Source organism: Taeniopygia guttata, chromosome 1 (assembly GCF_048771995.1).
Source record: "Taeniopygia guttata chromosome 1, bTaeGut7.mat, whole genome shotgun sequence".
Lineage (NCBI taxonomy): Eukaryota > Metazoa > Chordata > Aves > Passeriformes > Estrildidae > Taeniopygia > Taeniopygia guttata.
The window spans coordinates 88,403,365-88,422,354 of NC_133024.1; the positions used below are offsets into that span (position 1 = coordinate 88,403,365).

Genomic DNA, 18,990 nt, shown 5'->3' on the forward strand with positions numbered 1-18,990 from the left:
GAATGTAGCTGGAGCCAGGCAGGAGCAAACCTGATAAAAGAGATGGGCACCCAAGAAGTGTAGGTGGAATTAAGGTGGCTGCCCCAAAATACTGACCCTGAGCCTCTGCTGGTCTTCACCTTCACTCCCCAAGCCTGTACCTCCTGGGATGTCTCAAACTTGTGGGTCTCCTCTTGTTTTCACATTCGCCATTCAACCAGTTTCTGTGCAAACTGTGGTTATGGCTGCTGCTTTTCCCCTAAACATAACAGGAAAAGTAGAAGCCTCCACCTCTTCCATCTCATATAATATCCCACTGGGTCAGAATGCTTGCCCAGAAATGACAGAACCAGGCCAGTTATATTTTCTCTATGTGAGACCATCCGTGCTTGGAGACTTTCTGCCATTCTGTAGTTAGATCTACCATCAGTGAGAAGGGCAAACCACTCCCTGGCCCTGCTTGGAACCCTCTTCTGTGTTTTGTGTTGCAGAGATGCAGAGGCTGTGCCTTTCCCATGCCTGGAGCCCTGTGTGCTGAGTGCTGCAAAGGTGGGTGCCATCCTGCATCCCTGAGCAGCTTGGCAGCCTCCTCATCCCTGGCACAGCACAGGATGTCCTAGGGCTCAGCACCTGCTTTGCAGGGTGGGCTGTCCCAGACCTGCACATAGCTATGCCTCTTTTGAGGTGCCCAAAACCTCTATAGGCAAAAAGAAGGGAGCTGCAGAGGGCCGGTCTGACCCCCTTTTGCACTGATGCCTGATGATCTGAACTACCATAAGCTAATTCTTGCTATTGGGTGAAGTTTTCGCAAATTAATTGGTCAAACTGAGCAAACCAATCTCCAGATTTTATGGTAGTATTACTGCGTTCTCTGCACCCTGGATATCTTGTAGGACTATGGCATAGGTGGAATCATGCCTCTCCTTTTTCCCCAGCTGTTTTCTTTTTGGGAATATTATAATTTCTCTGCCTTCTTCACCATCCATGCAATTTCTCAGCAATCATTTCTGGGACAAATTGATGTGGTTTTTCCTTGTCTTGTATGTTTGGGTTTTGTGTTGTTTATCCTCACTTGAAAAGTTTTTTTCTTTCCAGTAGACCAGAGTGAGGATTTTGGCCATTCTTATTGAAAGGGAAGCCGAGTGAAAAAAGTGAAGAGTTTTCCTCACACATCTTCAATAATGAAATATCAGAAAGGAACTCTGGATACAAAAAACATTAAATAAAAGAATAATTTTTTAAAGGCACAAAATATAGCCTATTGAAGGCTTTAGTTAAGTACTTATCCATAAAAATAAGTAATCTTCTTTGCTCTGAAAGATCACAGCCTTCTTCTGTAAAAGAAGGGCCTGACCCAAGGTGTGTTGCTGTGACAAACAATAAAGATGGAAATGAGTGATGATTTTAGCAGCCTCTCCCAGTACAATCTGTATCTACCTCTGGCTTTCTACTTGCATTTCATGAGAGAAATACTTCAGTGCTGTGTCTGTGAATGAAAGGCTTGTTTCAGAAAGTACATCTAGGCAATGCTGCCAGCAGAAATAATAAAGGTGACAGGCTTTCCCATATGAAGATACACTTCTGTCATGTTTTTATAATCATTGCTTTATTTAAAATGGAAAAATCCTCCTCCTCCCACTCAGCATGTCTGCAGGACCAGATGCTTGTATTAAAAGCTGCATTACTCATTTAGGTTTTTTTCCTTCATCTCTTCTAACATGAAACCTACAGGACTATGAATTTAGGTAAACAAAATGCTATAGTAAATTTAAAAACAACCCCTTTTATACTTCTCATTAAAAACCACACTGGACCCCTGCATTCACAGTCCATTCTGAGCCCAGGAAGAGGGAGACTCCTGCATGGAGCCACACAGCCATGGGGAAGCAGCTTCTTAGACTGAAGCTGGGATAGAGGAGTCAGTTTGTGATGGACTTCTAATGTCACTGTGCCTAATTTTTCTATGCTAGTTTTCCTATTCTGCTACACATGGGAGAGGTTCCTCTAGGCAGAAGTATTGCAATCTTGATCATCAAAGGCAACTTCTGCTTTGTTTTCTCTCCTGCTTCTTCTAGAGCAGACTCAAAGCCAGCTGTAATGAGGGATGCATTGCCATGACTTTGGGCAACTTAGGTCTGCCTCTGCAGAGCTGGAAGTAGAATTCTCTGCCATGATATTTATGATATTTATTGCTGTTGCTATGAAATACGGGTTATTTGGTTTATTTTTCTGGCAGAGCTCTGCTGAAGTGGCAAATGTCTGACATTCAGTCCTAATTTCTGTGGTCAACAGATGCCCTTGCTGCAGGACCTTGTACTTTTCAGTCTTTGTCATTGCTTTATTTTCTTGTTAGGCCCAGGGTGGAGGTGTAATCAAATATTCTCTTGTGATGGAAGCTGTTCTTGCAGGAAAGCGAGCTTCTTTCTTAGAAGAAGAAGGAGGATTTTGCTAGTCATTGAAAAACAGGTTGGGAAGGAGATTTGTAATGAGAACAAGGAGCTCCCCATCTCCATTCCCCAAAGTTTTATGTGTGTGTATGAGAGAGACTGAGAGCAGCTCCCTCCTCTGTGCAGGTGCAACTGAAAGCAGCAGCAGGGCAGCCCAGATTTTTCCTTGAAAAATCCAGCTGAAATGGGCTCTGCCACAGCATTAGTAAGGTGGAACAACTTTTAACCTCTCTCCTGTCACCTGCAGCACCACCCACTGCTCACAGACTGCAAAGAAAATGGGAAAAAAGCCAGAGCCATTGAGAGGCAGGGATGGAAGAGCAGGACTTTCTTGCGAATCTCTGTTCCAACCCATCCTTGGACTAATTCACAGGGAGATGCATGATTTTTTACATTTGCCTATCCATGAAGTATTTTCCAGAAATCAGTTCTGATTAAAAAATACAAAGAACTTCTTGTATTAAGTGCTAAAGAAATGTTTTATTACTGCTGACATACAGGTAATTGAAACCGTTTGGAATGTACAACATGTATTTAATAAAAGCACCACTGGTTACAAAAATATCTTCTGTTCCCCACACACCCTCCCCCATACTTGAGATGACAATGTGGTGGTTTCAAAAGCATGTCTTTTCCTATCCTAAGAATCCTCAAACCAGGAGCTTTTTCTTGTAATGAAGAGTCAGATTGCTTCTTGGCTGCCTTCATTTCCTACTAATACATAAATAAGCCTGAGTCCAGAAAGTTTATCTGCACTCAGAATCCTTCATTTTGATCAGTTCCATTGTGTTTTAAAACTATCAACATTTTTACTTTGTTTTGTGTGAAATGGCCTAAGATTTTACTTAGCTGGCTCCTGCTAGGGTATAGTTCTATTTCTGATGATCAGACTACTCTGTGAAATCACCTTAAAAGCAAATAGGAAAAAAAAAGGCTACTCCCTTGACCAGGAGGTACAAGCAATATGAATTAAATGAGGCAAGTTAATGAGGTTTTGATTTGTTATGTTATAAGGATAGAAAATACAAGTGTCTGTCTGCCTATCTATGCAGTCATCTCACTCTCATAGTTCTCACACATTTGGATTTTACTTTGTAAAACCAAACCCAGATCAGTGTTACAAAAATTAAATATTAGGAAATAATGATAAGGAACTTTAAAGGGAATGCTACACAGTTTGAGCTGGAAAAAAAAAAAAAAGATGAAAAACTGTAAGGTTAAGTGCAAAGAAGGTATCTAAAATAATTTCAAAGGAGATGTTTTAAATTTGCCATGACAGCAGCCTTTCAACTGTGTGCTGAAGAAACAGGAAAGTTATTAATGATGCTCCTGATACTTTTGCTCCTACTCTAGAGTTAAACTTCAAAGGGAATGATGCTCACACCTTCTGTTGGCAATATAAAGTTCTCTTCATGCTCAGCCTACAAAACAACAGGTAGCTGTGCTTTCATGGGTACCTGAAGATGTGCAAAGCAAAACTTCCCACTGAGATGAACTCAGCTCAAAGTGCTCTGCCCAGGCTGTGGAAGGCTGTTTTCTGGATCTCTGTGCAGCTGCTGTTACAAAGCTGCTGTTACAGCACACTGATGTGCTCTCAGCAAGCAGCTCTTTAGCTCCTGTGAGGGGCTGAATCTCCCTGACATCACTGGAGTTGAGCTAGCAAATTCTTTCCTCTTCAAGGTGGGTCTAGGGTGTCTGCTCCAATCAAATCTGCACCAGTCTTAAGCTCCCTCATCACAGCAATCAAAGAGGTGAAAATATTAATCTATTACCCAGCTATTTGGTACATAGTGTCTGAGGGCTGGGAAACAGCAAGAGTGGCAGTGTAATGCAGGTATCAAAATCAACTCAAATTTGGCTCAGGGATGCTGAGTCTGTGCCTGCCTTCAACTTGGTAATCCCTGCATTTGGCCACCAGGTAATGGTGCTGCATGCCTATTTCATACTTGAAAGACCATATTTATGTAATAAATGGAGAAGAAGTAAGGAGTGAAATTTGTAAAAAGCATTTTTTGCCAAATTTCTGTTATTCCATGAGCAAAAATATTGTAAAATTGCAGTATTTTTAGAAAATTGTCTCCCACTCAAAAAACCTCTGAAAATATTTTCTTTGCAGTTTTGTGTGAGATGTTCTCATGGAAACTTTCAAAGCAGATAGTTATGTTTTCTGGCTGTATTTTTATTCCACTTTGGCAATTATTGACCACATGGTCTAGCTTACAATTCTCTGATTCTCTTGCATTAAGAACAGGAGGTGACCATGCCGACTTTGTTTTCCACAAGAGTATTTTATATTGCGAGTCTTTCTGCTGGATAACTAGGTGGTAATTAACTCATCCATCTTTAATAGTTGAGGCAAAAGTGGGACATGACTGCTGTGATTTGCAATTTACCGTATATTTCCTTTCCATTATCAAGCACACTATGCTGCGCTAGGTGAGGATTTGATGTGTCAAATTTATAACATATACCTTTCTTTGGTCTAGACGTACCTGCATTTTCCCATCTGTGTGTGTTCTGCCCATTCCAATATTTTTAGCACCCACCTAGTCCTGATCTGACAAAGCTGCCTCCCCCTGAGAGTGCTTTCAGTACTCTCTTTCTTCTTTTTCTGCCAAGTTCATTGCACTAAGTACCACGAGTAACTTTGCACTGAGTACCAAGGGTAACTTATCACTGAGCACGAGTGAGTACCTCTCATGACACACAGAGGAGTAACTGCTGTACCAGGATTTGTTGCACTGTCAGGAGAGGGGAGGAAATCTTCATTTTCAGAAGTTATAGATATCAAAGGATGCACAGACAGGTGCAGAGGAAGCAGATGTAACATCAGATGCCTACCTTTCTGTGAAAATGTCCCAGAAACGCCAAAAACTGTAGGGTGTTGGCACACATTGCAAAGAAACCCTTGGTTACATATGACTTTGAATAACAAAGTGCTATGGTTCCTGTTGAGTTCAGAGGCTGGAAAATGCAGCTTCTTCACTAAATTGCTGCTAGAGAGGATCTTTCAAGTCTCCAGCAGGGGCTTCATGCAAAGTAAGAGGTATTTCAGATTGACCTGGTGTGACAACATGGCTGTGGGAGCTGAGAGATGCAGGTATGAACTGCTTCCCTGGGATGCTCCAGTCTTTCACATCTCTGCTAGAAACAGTGATCCATTGTATATTTGTTTATGGCTCTGAGCATACTGAACACAAGCCACTGTGCACACATACTAAAACACACTGAAATTACCCTGGACGCTATGGCACATTATTGGTGCACGATGACAGTGGGAAGTTTGCAGATATTTTTATCTTTTATTTAGATATAATAATAAATTTTGAATACAATCTCCATCAGTGGGGAGCAAAAAGGGACTACACTAGCAGAACTAATAGCCCAGGACACTCATGTGGGAGATAGGAAGCCTATATCCAAATCCATGGTCCAAATCAAGCAGAAGAGGGATCCTACATACTCACTGATGGTTTAGACTATCAGGTTACTGCTGAGCATCTCCTGCTTTTCCAGTTCCTTATGGTAATGACAAGACACGTGCACCCACATAAGAACACAACATGCAGATACACACAGATCCAATGGCATTAAAGATGACATGAAATGTGGAAGAAAAGCATTCAGCATCTGTCAATTACTCAACATCCTTCATTTGAACAGTAACATCAGATTTCATGAAAAGTAGGCTGTTGACTATGTACAATGGAGGCTATAGGATCTTCCTTGGCCTGAATCATAGCATGCCAGCAAGGAAGAGTTTGCTCACAGTCATAGAATACTGAATACATTGTATGAATGAAATTAAAAGGTGGTACTTCTTTTCATGCTCTTGGTCTTCAGACACCAAATGCGTGGTTTAACATACTAAAAAAATCCTTTCACATCCAACTGATGTGACTAATTTCCTATCATACTTAATATTTTATTGTACACTAGATTTTCTTGGAATAGATGTATATTTAATCCCTTCTTTTGCAGAGATTGAATTTTTACTTTCCTCCCTTTTCATCCTTGCAAGAATATCATTGACTGTTTCTGACTTCTCCCAATCCTACATCATAGATAAAAGGACCAATTTTTGGAGATAGTGTGCTGCCTAGAAAATATTTTTTGTGTCAACAAATTACTTGTTCCTTCTCAAAGAACATTTCTATATCTCTTACTGACCTCTTGCTCCTGGTGTGCTTGAAACATTTATTGTTTTTCCCACCATTCCCCCACTCTGTGATCTCTGGGATTTTCCACTTGATTTCTCATGTGCTTTCTTCATTTTATTCTTACCATCTTTGTAGTCTATGGCCAGACATTGCTGCTGTTGTGGCCAGCAGGTGAGGTCACCAGCTACATGTCTATATTTGGCAGATTTGATATCTAGGTCCCTGTTTTTGTTATAGTAACATCAGTCAGAGACCAGAGCTCCAAAGCATTGTCATAATTTCATCTCCAGTCCTTGCCCTGAATAGGGGAGGGGCTGAATAGGCAAAGGGTGGCACCATATGCAGAAAATTTAACTTTGCTTTGCTTTTCTTTACTGGAGTGACTTTCAGCCTAAGCATGAAGGAAAGTCAGATAAATATTTATCAACTTGATTCTTATCTGAAACAAAACATATGCTTATGTAGTCATTATCAGGAGCACAGTACTATAAATAGCAGGATGGCACACACGTACTAGACATCCAGCTCAGGAAGTGTTTGATTTCATGTATTTATGGGAAAATACTATTAGATTTTGGTAAATATGGCATATGTTAAATCCTAACTGTGCTTTTATGTAAAGCTGCAAAACTAGAAGCTCTGTGCTAGCCACTCTGAAGGACAGTAAGTACAATATTCACACAAGGATGAACCTTCAGGATGAAGAAAATGCACGTAACTACATCAGATATTTGAAATGAGAAGTCTGACATGTTCTTACTTGGTCTGTAGTAAAGAGAATCTAATAGTTATTTTCCAGAAGTGCCTCAAATCACACAGTATTTTTGTTGCTGATGGTTTCAGTAGTATTATATTTGTTGTAAGCAATTCATTAGCACTGCCTTTTCCTATCTTATCATAAACTTTTTGACAATGAAGTAGCTGAATGTTACTCTTGAAAAGGAAAAAAAGAAGAGAATTGATCAAAAATTATTACAGTGTTAAAGCTAAAAGATACAAAAAAGCTCTGGTTTAATACCAGGAAATGACATACATTTTGCTTGTTTTAGGTTCCTCTCTGAAATGCTTCAACAGGCATAACAGCCAAACATTGCCAAAGCCAACAAGACTGGCAAGAACAATGTCCATATTTAGGGGACTTTGTGGAAAATACAGGAAGGTTTGAAAATCCTGATAAAACTGACCCAGAGGCCGGCACCCACTCCTTGGTTTTGCTGCCAGGATCCTGGGAGACTCCATTCATTCCAGTGATATTTTTCAAGTCTGGAGGAGACAACAAAGCCAAGTTCACCCTCTAACAGACTCAGCCCTGTGTGTGCTGCTGCTGTAGTCTGGCAGAACACTTTCACCAGCAGGTTTTTCACACTGAAAAAATCCCACTGTGTTTCCTATTCTCTACACCGTAGTCTTAATAAGAGAACAGCAGGGTTACACAGCCGCCCACTTACCCTGCTCCTCTGTGTGCTGGGAAATCAAGATGCCCTGTACCATTTGAAAGGTAACTGGAACCTGACCTGAGGGAAAATGATAAAAAAATGAGTTTAACCCACTATGTAAAATCATGCAAAAAATAATAAAAAATACTACTTTCTGTCTATAATTTTAATGAAATACAAAATACTACAATATTTTCATATACTGGAAAATTATTTTCATTGTTTAGAGGTGTTGGTGTTTCAAAAGGGGGAAATACTGTTATTCATGAAATGTGATATAGAAAAAATATTCTGGAGGATTTTGCATGATATGCTCGAAAACAGAGGCATGATGAATAATGTTTAAAAACAATAATGTGCTAGGATAAAAAAATTGCATAAAGAAAACAATAAGTTTTAAACTCTGAGAGGTCACATGAAGGGTCATAGCTATATACAGCTGACAGAGGTTAGGATTTAGAGAGAAAGGGTATGGATAATAATTTGAAAACACTGTTTATCCTATAAGCATCTTAAAAAACCCCAAAAGAACAGCCTGTCTAGCTTTAATCTAGCCTTTTTTCTATAACATCTTAACAAGTCTGTCACTAAAAGTATTGAGAATTTCACTGTAGTTTTCTGGTACATGTACAACTGTTCAAAGACCTGTAGCAATAAGTTATTTGCTCTATATTATAGCAAGGGGGAATAAGAGAAAGAAATTTAACTTATACAAGATAAAGAGGAATGGATAACTATACCCTGTTTTTCTAAGGAAATCAGACTTATCCTGCTATGCTGCCTGTACTCTTTTGTGTCTATGAGCTGGGCATATAACTTTAGAATGTGTTGACTAATTTCAACTTAATGGGCAGAAAGGTAGAATTATCAAACATACTGAGTTCCTACTATTGCCAGAGACAGAGCATTTGAACTCCCAGTGAGTTATCCGACCACTAATAGACACCAGGAATGCACACCTGTCAGGGAGAGTATGGATGAAAGTTAGAGACAACCACTCAGTACAAGCAAGTTCTTTTGCTCACAGTGTTTCTGGAGTATGACGATTTTCTTAATTTGAAGCAAAATGGTGGCTCAGTCTCAAAATGAAATCCAAAATGGATCACTGGTTAGCAAACCACTGAGAAGGAGGTTGGAGGCTTATAATTTCCACTTGCACTGGTTGGGTTGGTCTTTTAGGACAATCTGGTTTGCTTCCAGGAAATTCTTGGGGTGATGATGAAGAAAGAGAGAAAGTGAATAGGTCACTTTCAGGCTGAAAGAGGAAGGTGAAAAACAGGATCATGAAAATAGCATGAAAGTGTGGCATATGGCTGTTTCACAAAGACACACCTGAAGGATCTAAAACAAAGATGATCATACCTAAAGGAGCACCAGTAAGCAGAAAAAAATGGACAGCAGTGAAATTTAGGAACTTCAGTAACTATTCTAAAAAGTTTTTATGCCTACTCTATGTTTCCTTATGAAGAAAGTACTAAAATTGATCCTGAAATGCAGCAGCAAAGATCTTTAAAAATGACAAGTTTTAAAGGAGAAATAGCACATCATTTGTGATTGTCCTAGTGGCTATCAGAAAGGGATCTTCCTCTGGGAAAGTTCCTGTGTCTTTCCTCCTCCACCCTGATGGGAATTATGTTCTGACAGGTTCTGAATTCAGAGGAACAAGGTGAGGAGTACCTGACCAAACAACTTCCACCATCCAAACGGAGCAGCATGGTAGGAAAATTAACTGGTGACCATTAGAAGAGGAGAAATAGCTCTACTGCTGCCACAAAAAGACCTCCCAACTACAGCGCAGTTGATAGGTGCCACTCCTTAGCAGCAGATCACTGGATTTTCAAAATTTTTCCCAGGCAGAGGGTAAGAAGAAGAAATCCAGCACAGAGGCTGGTGTACCTGGGGTATACACAGTTCCAGACAGCAGTACTTCTCTGAAGGATAAGGTTAAATTTTCTATGACAATTGTAGGAGAAACAAATGACAGCACAGCTGAACTATAAATCTTATCAAAGTTACTATCAAAGAACGGGAAATGACTTATTGGTTTTTGTAAATCAAAGTTGAACTTCACTGTTTTCTTACCCTCAAGAGCTCATTTGTTGCTATGGAGAGCTTCTACATAAATATGACATTGTACGTAGAAGCACCTTATCTGACAAAAAAATCTGGGAAAACACAAACAAACATACATTTCACAGGAGGTCAGAAAGAATTGCTAATTTAGGTGAATAATGACAGTTATAAATATGTAGTGCAGCTTTAAAAAAAATAAAGGACATGATTTATTAAAATGTGACTGTTGCAGATAATAGATTTGGTTTGCAAGGCAAGGCTGCCATTCATATAACTTTATGTCATTTATCACAACAGCAATAAAACAATGAACAACACAAATAGTGTTTTAAAAATAAATACATCAGCTTTAGCAGAAGTATTAATTACTATTTTATGCCTAGCACCAAAACAATCTGATTGTCCATTTTTCAGGACTCAGACATGTTTTTAATAAATCATCCAAAAGCTCACTCTTAGTTTAGAGAAATAACCCTCTAAGCAGGGAATTATCCAGTGTGTTTCTTCATTTTCCATTACCACAGTGCTCTTTCTGATTTCTATCATGATTAATGTGAGCCAAGATTATTGTTAGCATGAAGTGTTTTCAGCTCTTCCTGGAAGGCAAGTGTGTGGAATATTGTATTTCCTTCACCTTATTGTAAAAACTGCAGATAATTCAGGTCTGGAATCTCAACAGAACAATTACATTCATAAGCAAAGAATTGTAAGGTTTTACAAATAAATCGAGTAATAACTGGATGAGAGCTCTTTGTGGAATGTTAATGATTTTCATAGTCATTAATATGATGGATCAATGAAGGGTAAAGGTTTCATACATAACTAACATTAGTTACTTATGAGTGAGGAACAGTTTAATTTAAAAAATATAGTAGAATATAGCAATCCCCTTGATTTTCTGATCATCTGCAGAGAGCACAGACAGAAATGCAGAGACAAGACTGCATGGATAGCATATAGTTCAGATGTAGTTTCTCCACTCAAAATCAAATAATGAAAATATTTCTGGCTCCTTAATTTGTTTCCAGATACAACCTGAACAACTCTGTAAATATATTTCTCCAACAGTCATATTACAGCTTGGTAATATCATAACCAAAATATTGCCTACACTTGAACTGTGTGAGACTGACATTTGTTTCATGGTGGGTGTATTCTGCCCATTTTCAAATACTCCTTTGCATAGTCTCAGTTTTGCTTTGGAGCTTGAATTCAGTAAATATTATTTCCTGAGCATGGCCTAAGCTCATTATGAGTTTTGGTGAGATGGGCCTGTGTTTTCTATGCATTTGCTCACACAAGCAGCTTCTGCTGAATCACAGCTTCCCCGTCTGCATTACCAAGCAGCCTTTTGCATGCACACACTCTCAGGGTCTCACCTACATTATGTGGTGAAACAACTGATGACCGAGGATAGTGGTGGCAATGGGTGACTGTGAGAATGACTGCATTTGTTGGACAGAAGTATTTTTAGCCTGGTGTTTCAACAGTGGCCAGGAGTAGATGCTTAGATACACATAGACATATAAGCTGATTCTTCTCCAAGCACCGGGACCCTGAGGTGATGACATTTGCAGAGAACACGAAGTATTTTTAATTAATCAAGACTAGAAACAGATTTGAAGTATTTAAGAAGGGCCTTGAGAAAGGGAAGAAAAGGGAACAACAAATGGCATGTTGCTGTTCTCAAATGTCAGGTAAGGGGCACTGAAGGTGATCTCTTGACACCTGAGCCACTGGGACTGGCTGCTGGGTTATACACTTGGTATAATTACATGAGTAAGAGACATGGACATCAATATGGAAAATCTAGTAAATCTCAGAAGGTTTATCCCATCAAAAAGGAATGCCACATTTCAGGATGTGAATAAATGGGATAACGAAGCCAAGAATGTTGGGCAGTTTATTTCATTTAAGTGAATAATATGAATCAGATCTAGTGAGTAAGAACTAATAAAATCATCTGACTTGTAAGCTTATTGAGATTTCTAAATCTATCCATTCCTCATATTTCTTTGTTTGTTTCAAGTATTTTTCACAGCAGTAACACAAACTTGGAACTTATTCTGTAATAAAATCCACTAAAGTTACAATGGTGCCAATATGCTAAATGGGATCCTGGCAGTCCAATAGTAAAGGAGATGGTAGTAATCAGAAAAAAGGTAATGAAGTTCTATAGCACATTAAAATAGTTCAGATACCATATATTTTCAAAACTAAAAGAGAAAAGGTAACTATTTAAATTAATTTTAAATGAAGTGGGATTTTTTCCAAAACACCTGTCAAAATAATATAATGGTCTGAATACTGTCAAATATTACTATAAAATAAATATAAAATAAATATAATAAAGTGACAAAAATTAATAGAAGTGACAAAATTAATATAAAATAAATGTATAAAGTGACACTGAATTACCTGACTTGTTCTCTACTCCATGGCAGCTTTCTCCAAATCTGATTTAAACTTGGAGTGTACCTTGCCCGACAAGAGCAGTTGCAGTGACATCCCAAAAGTTATTTTCAACGAACTTGGGTAATTTCCTAATAAACACTCATATTTGTGGTAATAACAATAAGACTGCTAATTATTTATTTATTTGAAATTTTATTTTTTGTAGGACTGGGGGGAAGCAGAGGAGACATTTTGAGCTATGGTATTGAAACAGGAGGCAAAATATATCACATACTGAAATCTTAGAATCACACATAATGAGGATTGTGTATTCAGGCTGCTTTGCACTCTAGATCCTTGTCAGATCTGTCCTACACAGCTGCTTAACTTTTACCAATCCAACATATATCAGTGCTGGAAAATGTTTATTTAGGTAGTGCTGAAAGCACTTCCAGTTACTTGAGCAGTGTCATCCATCATTGTGACTGCTTGCTTGAAACTTCTGACATTTGCATGAGTATCTTTGGGGGATGGACGTTGTTGTTGTTTTTAAAAATATTTTCTCTGTATCTAGCACCTTATTAATGTGATTAGGGATTCTTGTACTTCCACTCTTGGCTGCAAAACAGAATTCACAAATGCTGTGGTGCCTCACACAGGAGTTGATTAGGGATTCTCTTTGAGTTTGCCCAACCTAAAGTGCCTAATATAACTAAAAAGGAGGATAAAAATAGGATTTCAAGTCCTCAAAATTAATTAAAAAGCATATGAATCTCTGCAGTGGTGATCAGAGGCTTGGTTGGTAACAGACAGTGTGTGTGCACCAGCATTAACAGAAACAGGTTTTATTCCTAGAATATGCACAGGTACAATGATGCAGAAGTTGGCTTACACCAGAGCAGATACTTCTATGTCAAAAAATCAGAAAAAGGAAAAGAAAAAAAGAAACTGGTAAACAATAGCCTTAATGCCAGTGCAATAGTGTTTCTACAAAAAAAAAAAAAAAAAAAAAAAAAAGTCTTATTATTCAAGACTCTTCTACCTCTAGCACATGAGTGTTCATCATTTATATCCCTGGTATAGGGCTCTCTTCTGCCATGATTTCAGGTCTGCTTACCTTTAATTTATTTAGCTCAAGAGCTAAAGGGTTTTTGCTTTTCCTGCTCACTTCTGAAACTGATTAGCTCAGGGAAAAAAGTATGTAAAGCATGTTGTTAGATTCCCTTACCATGGATTCAAGTACTCAAGATGCAAAGTCTTTTTAATTCAGACAGTGCCACCATGGCCTTGGGGCAATCAGGAATTAAATATGGAGCTGCTGGCTCTCTGATATGTTTTCCCTGAGTGTACTATAGATTTCACCCTTCGGTACATTGTCTCAGGCACCACTGCTTGTGCCTGGACAGGCTTCTTTTCAGGCTCCTTTCTGTGGCCAGCAGCAGACAATGTGAGCTCTGCTCTATTCAACATCCCATGTGGATTTTGTGCCTCATTGCTGACCCTTTATGATACCCTATTGTGACAATCTTTTTTCCAGTAAAAAATCCTGTCACACAGAACTATTTCATCTCCATAATCCCAATGTCTTTTGTATCATCGATGGTGCCCAGGCTATTTCTTGTAAGCCTCAGTCGAAGATAATTCTTTCAAGCTGCTGTGGAGTTGGATCATTTTACATTTCTTGCTCAAACTTGTCAAATTTTATAACGTTAATAGGTAGCACTTGAATCACATTTACTTCAAACCCTTCTTCCTGCAGCTTCTTCCTTTCAGTGTTTATCAGCACTCTTAAAAGCATGTCTGATAGAAAAATCTCTTTACTGGGACAGTATTTCAGTTTAATGAGGATTTTTGCAATTTTATGATCATTTTCTGAAGTCTAGGTAGTGCTTCTTTGCACAATGACTTTGGTAATAGGGCTTCTGAAGTTTTATAGGCTGCATCTCCTCTGACCTGTTTCTCTTTATAAACATATCTACGCAACTTCTCACGAACAAAAGCATTTGCTGGTGTCTATTTTCCAGGCTGAGAATTTAATTTTTATGTTACAGGTAGTGTTTCAGAAGAATACACAGCCATTCAGAAGGGCAAGATATATTTGCTACAGGCTGGATTTGATTTTTTTTACTCAATAAGGGGGAAGAAGTAGCTGCTACTGCCTCCAATGTGTTGTTTAACTTCTTGGCCAGTTGCTAAAGACTTCTTCCACTCCCTACCTTGCCCAGCATCCCTGTGGTAGAGTCTGGCCTTTTCAATGTTTCACTTTTTCAAGGTGGGAGTGTCTTGCTTAGTTTGACTCAGTATTGAGCTGCTACACTTTGTAATTGCAAAAAAGGAAACAGTCATAGCTCTAATGAAAGTCTTCATTTTCAAGCCTCTGTAATAGTTCTTGAAATCAATTTAATTCACTCCCCCTCAGCAACAGGCACAAAATTTAGTCCTGTCATCTGGCCTGTTCATGAGATTCCTTTTTGTTGGCTCTGGGTGATGCAGAGCTTACTCCAGGAAAGTCATGTGCAGAGGTTAGACCTGACTGAATCATCAAGACCTAACATAGCTGTTAATTACACCAGCTTGGTAGTAGGGGTTATTGTGAAAAGCAGAGCTATCCAGGCTCAGTCTCTGCCCTTGCCCAGGGTGGTGAGCAGGCAGAGTGGGCACTCTGCTTACCAGTGTCCTTGGAGGTCAGGAGGGAGGAGTATGTGGGACCCAGCCAGGTTTGGTGTAAGATCCTGCATGCTGCCTGGCCTTTGGACTGCTTAAGGTAGGAGAAAATCAGAAGCTCCTACTGGGCATCCCTCATGTTCCCAACAGCTTTGTGCAGCCCAGTCCATACTGCACAGGTCACTTGGGTCCATCCATCAGCTGCCCAGCTGCCTGGACCCAAAAGCTCTTTTACCACTGCACCCTTTAACCAGTTTACAAGCCTTGTCTCTATGTGCACCACGTTCTAGCCCCTGGTGTCTGTAACAAACATGTTACATGCTCAGGAGCTGATACTGCAGCCAATAACAATTAATTCATGATGGAAATAAAAAGCTGATGTTAATATATATTGTCTCAGCTTCATACTTCATGAATGTCACATGGCAGGGCTTTAATTGGCTAGAACTGTAACTCCTGCAGTGCCATGAGCAGCTGGATGTTGTGCATAATTTGGGGCAGAGTGGTCAATCAGAGGGCAGCAAACACTCTGGTTGCAGAATGCACTGATTTGCAACTGGGAGATGGCACCAAGAAATGAGTGAGATTTCAAAAGTCAGTAGTAAAGCTGATTTAGGAGCTTCTCTTTAGGCATCTTTACAGATTGCATAACACAACTTCAGAGCATGGATTTGGGGAGATACCTCTTCACATGGTAAATTTATTTGCGTATAAAATTGCATCAAAAATATTTTTAACATAACTTACTTTTCTCTGCAAAATTAAGTTTAACCATAAATTTATTTTGCAAAATTCTTGTGCTGTATCAGATTATAAATAAACATTTAAGATCAAGTAAATGTTAAAAAGAGGTATGCAAATGGCTTAATATGGATAATGATAGTCAAGCTTGCAGCCTTAGTCATAAGAACAAAATTATTCCTTCCTCCCTAAGTTCAATGACAGCAAAAATCAAGCTTTCAGGGGAAGACTTGTAGTCCACACATTAGACACATTCTGAGTAAATTTCATTTGCACAGCTACTATATGTTTGCACAAACCAGCGTGAAACCTGTCCATCATATTAATAATAAAAGGAAATGCAGATATGTTCAGAGCCATTTCGGCTTGGAAGTTTCATGCAGCAGCAAAGTCTCTATGAGTCAGCCAGATGTTCCAGAATGAATTATTCAGAAAAGGATTTTCAAGTTAATTCTGTGAAATTAGTCCCTCATATTTTGTATGAAACAAAAAGGTGTTGAGCTTGTGAAGGCAAAAGGAAACCATCCAAACTTCTATTCTTGGTACATTTAGGAAATTAAGTCTGCCTCTTCAATTCAAAACTTACAGACGGGTAGGAAAATATTATGAGTTATTAATATGCCTTTAGCATGCTAAATACCACATTAAAGATTTTAAAATGTTACTTATCCCAGAGAAAGGTAAGAGAATCCCTGTGACTGGAATGCCCAGGGAAAAAGAACCTAGTCTTTCAAGAGCACAGTAAAATCATAGAATTTTTAATGTTGGAATAGACCTTCAAGATCATCAAATCCAACCATTAAGCCAGCCCTGCCAAGTCCAGCATTACACCATGTCCCCAAGTGCCATATCCACATCTTTTAAATACCTCCTGGGGTGGTGAATGCACCACTTCCCTGGGCAGCCCGTTCCAGTGATTGACAACCCTCTCAGTGAATAAATGTTTCCTAATATCCAATCAAAAGCTCCTCTGATGTAACTTGAAGCCATTTCCTCTTGTCTTAACGCTTGACATTTGTAAGAAGAGGCTGACCCCCACTTGGCTACAAATCTCCTTTCAGGGAGTTGTAGAGAGCAATAATGTCCCCTCTGAGCCCCCTTTTCTCCAGGCTGAACAATCCTAGCTCCCTCAGCCACTCCTCATAAGATCTGTGCTCCTGACCCTTCCCTGGGTCTGTTGCCCTTCTCTGGGGAGGCTTCAGTCCCACAATGTCCTTCTTGAAGTGAGGGACCAAAAGTGAACACGGGATTTGAGGTGTGGCCTCATTGGTGCTGAGTTCAGGGGGACAATCACTGCCCTGCTCCTGCTGGCCACACTGTTGCTGATACAGGCCAGGATGCCACTGGCCTTCTTGGCCATCTGGGCACTGCTGGCTCATGTTTAGCCGCTGTGGACAAGCACCCCCAGGTCCTTTTCCACTGGGCAGCTTCCCAGCCACTCTGCCCCAGCCTGTAGCAATGCTTGGGGTGGTTGTGACCCACATAAAGGATCTGGCACTTGTATTTATTGAGCCTCATATGAATTTATAGTGTCTTTAAAGGAACCTGATCCTTCTGTGCTTCCCATAGAGGTTTATTTGAGTGAAATTTATGCACAATCTCTAACACAGAATGGAATTAAAAATCCACAGTGATCAATGGATTATCTTGGGATATAAAGTAAGCATTAGGCTTTCACTAGGCTGATTTGCCTTGGAAAGGGGTTGACTACTTAAGAGTCTTGTGTCCTAAATAAATGTGTTTCTGCTTCAAAATTCTGAGTTAGTGTCCTTGATGAAAAAAATGCTGCTTTTATTTTTTTTTCCCAAGAAAAATTGCAGAAGTTACCGTATGTAAAATATATAGAAAATTATGTATGTTTGCAATCCTAAAGTGTCTCATTGTTACTACCACACATTTTACAATAAATTCAGCATTAGGACTCCCTCAGAACTAATTGCTTGCTATTAAAATGGCAACTAAACAAATAATTGAAATTAAAGTATTTTGGAAAAAAACTCAACCAACCAAAAAAAACCAGCTGTGGTTAATAGATTCCCCTTAAACCCTTAAAGCATAAACTCAAAATATGGTGCAGAGCAAAACAAGGAGTATAACCACTTCAGAAGAAATTTGGAAGGATTTTTTTTTTTTAATAGACCAGTGTGGTCTCCTAAAAACCAAGAGGAACAGAAAACAAGAGGGCAGAAAACCTTCTGGGAAGCATTAACTGTCAGAGTTGTGGAGGATAAGCCAAAGAGGCAGAGACTTGCTCTGTGAAAGCTCTCTAGTAACACTGCAATGATATTCAAGAGCAACTTTTCCCTTTATACAAGGATGCCAGGAAAGAAACTGGTGGAGAGGTTGACTGGACAAGCCAAGAGATGCTTGATCATGGTGCATAACAGGAGATCAGCCATTTCTGGAGGTGGGCCAGACTGAAATTTTGTGAGTTTATGAGTTTCTGTGTTACAAGAGACTGAGGTGTTTCACACTATACATAGTCCAAGTATTTAGTGTTTGTACAGTTAAAGAAGAGGGTGCATTATCACTGCCATATTTTCTTTCATGTCATTCTTGTCATCAGTACAAACTTTCTGAGGTTGTCGCAAAGCTTCCACCATTCCACATTTATAGCCTTTTGCAGCACTGGGTTTTTGCTTAAAACCAAATCAACATAATTTTCTTCTGATTTCTCTTAATCTTTGGCTGACGTTGATATAGGGATATTTCAGGGCCATTTTATTTCCCATGAAAATCAAGACTAGGGAGAGCACCCCAAAAATCCAGGAGCAGAACTGGGAAAGGCGTTAACCTGAAGTCTGCATGCCTGGAAGACCACTTTTGCCTCTACAGAAGATAAAACTTCCAAGGCTGGGGTTCATGCCACAGAAAAAGATAAGTGGGAATGAAGCTGAACCTGACTAGAATTTCACCAACTCAGAGTGAGCGCTTCTGAAGTTGAAATAGAATTGGAAATGTAATGTCAGTCAAAAGTTATTATGTCCCAAAAAAAAAGCTATTTATCTCAGAGCATAAGGTTTGAATAAGTACCTCAGCACCTGACATTCCTACCTCTAGTTCAACCTGTAGTTAGTGCTGTGCTTCCTGTGTGTT

At 39.3% G+C, this 18,990-nt stretch overlaps 1 protein-coding gene across 2 annotated transcripts in view; it reads right to left on the minus strand.

Annotated features, from left to right (window-relative positions):
• ST6GAL2 (ST6 beta-galactoside alpha-2,6-sialyltransferase 2) overlaps window positions 1–18,990 on the minus strand; it is a 172,150-nt gene that overhangs the window by 103,179 nt on the left and 49,981 nt on the right. Inside the window, exon 2 of one of the 2 annotated variants that reach the window (XM_072927954.1) lies at window positions 8,035–8,100. The exons of the other annotated variant lie outside the window; for it this stretch is intronic. The gene's annotated coding sequence lies outside the window, so the exon portion shown is untranslated. The remainder of the gene's footprint in view (window positions 1–8,034; window positions 8,101–18,990) is intronic. 2 annotated transcript variants of the gene reach the window in all.